Source organism: Carlito syrichta, unplaced genomic scaffold (genome assembly GCF_000164805.1).
Source record: "Carlito syrichta isolate Samal-C Ts95f unplaced genomic scaffold, Tarsius_syrichta-2.0.1 Scaffold102065, whole genome shotgun sequence".
Taxonomy (NCBI): domain Eukaryota; kingdom Metazoa; phylum Chordata; class Mammalia; order Primates; family Tarsiidae; genus Carlito; species Carlito syrichta.
In genome coordinates this window covers 33,431-35,194 of record NW_007046161.1, presented here as the reverse complement: position 1 = coordinate 35,194, position 1,764 = coordinate 33,431, and the positions used below count along the sequence as shown (strand labels likewise).

General features: G+C 55.5%; 1 pseudogene; it reads right to left on the bottom strand.

The window, feature by feature from the left end:
* Positions 1–272: 272 nt before the first annotated feature.
* On the bottom strand, positions 273–681 carry LOC103267362 (annotated as a pseudogene).
* Positions 682–1,764: the final 1,083 nt, after the last annotated feature.

The window sequence follows — 1,764 nt, the reverse complement described above, 5'->3', positions numbered from 1 at the left end:
TGGCATCAGGTAGTATTTTTTTTTTAACAGCAAAAAAGTCTTTAGTTACGCAAAGCCGCCGAGAGAGGAGGATGGAAGAGATTTCTCAAATCTGCCTCCCCAAGAACCCAGAGGCTAGGGTGTTTTAGAAGGAATTTGGCCGGCAGGGGTCTGGAGATGGATTGGCTGGATATGATGTCAAGGGAGACTGTCTTCATATGCAGAGCTAGTTCCTTGGAGTAAATGTCACAGGACCACTGGAGCCAGTCTCTTGGTGTGTGTCCTGGGTCTGGTCACCGGTTCATCAAAGTGCAGAGTTTGCTAAGTGTACTTGGAGTGGTGTACTTGGTGATGGCCTTGGTGCCCTCAGACACTGCATGCTGGACCAGCTCCCCGGGCAGCAGCAGGCACACAGCCATTGGAATCTCTCTGGAGGTGATAGTCGAGCGCTTGTTGTAATGCGCCATGCACGAGGCCTTGCCCGTGATGTGCTCGAAGATATTGTTGATGAGCTAGTTCACGACGCCCATGGCCTTGGACGAGATGCCATGTCGGGTGGACCTGCTTCAGGACCTTGAACATGTACATGGAGTAGCTCTCTTTGTGGCTGTGTTGGTGCTTCTTTCTGTCCTTCTACACCTTGGTCGCCGCCTTCTTGGAGCCCTTCTTAGGGACAGGAACGGACTTCGCGGGCTCAGGCATCTTAGAACACCAGAAGTGTATCATCCAGGTAGTATTTATTTATTTATTTTATTTTGTTTTGTTTTTTTGAGTCGGAGTCTCACTCTGTCGCCCAGACTGGAGTGCAGTGGCCGCTCCCGGCCACCGCAGCCTCGACCTGCTGGGCTCTGGCGATCCTTCCGCCTCTGCCTTCCGAGTAGCCGGAATTACAGGCATGCGCTACCATGCCTGGCTAATTTTTTGATTTATTGTAGAGATGAGGTCTCGCTGCCCAGGAGGGTCTCGAACCCGCGGGCTCAGGCAATCCACTCACCTCAGCCTCCCAAAGGCACAGGATTATAGCCTGAGCCACCGAGTCCGGCTTCAGGTAATATTTAAAGCTGCAGGACTGGATGAGATCACTGTGTTGGTCAGGACAGACTAGCTTCTGCTTGGTAACAAACAGCTCCCCAATCCAAGTGGCTGGACACAATAGGAGCTCTGTGTCTCCATCACAGGAAGCCTGTTGCAGGCCTGGGCTCCTTCCTGGGGCATCTGTCTTTCAGGGAGTGACTCAGCATTTGGCTGCCTTGGTGTTTTGGTCTCGCATCTCCACGTGAGAATTGCCTCAGATAGCTGCAGCAGGAGAAGGGACAGCTGGGGACTCACGTGCCAGGCTTTCTTCTGCTCATGGCCCACCGGCCAGAATCAGCCGCAGATGATGTCTTCAGCTGGCAGGGATGGGGCAGGAGGGGAGGCGGAGGAGTCAAGTTCCCAAGAAAGTGAGGGCAGACATGGGGCGGAGGAGGTCTTCCTGCTGGGGCGTGGGCCCTCCAGACCCCGGGAGCCTGCGTGGGCCACAGAAACGAGTCCCTCTCCAGGGAACAGCAGGAGCAGAACAGTGGCAGGCGAGCTGGCCACCACAGACCCTGCAACCGAGCCATCTGAGGGTGGCTCTCCACGGACGTGCCTTGGGTTGGACTAGGCCCCGAGCCAGCTCCACGTGGGCCGTTCCGATTCTTGCTGTCACCATGATCCCTGCGGGCTTCCTGACACTCTGCCCTGGCCCAGGGAAAGCAGGACAATGAGATCGCAGACCCAGAGAACAAGGAGCCAGGTGGGGTG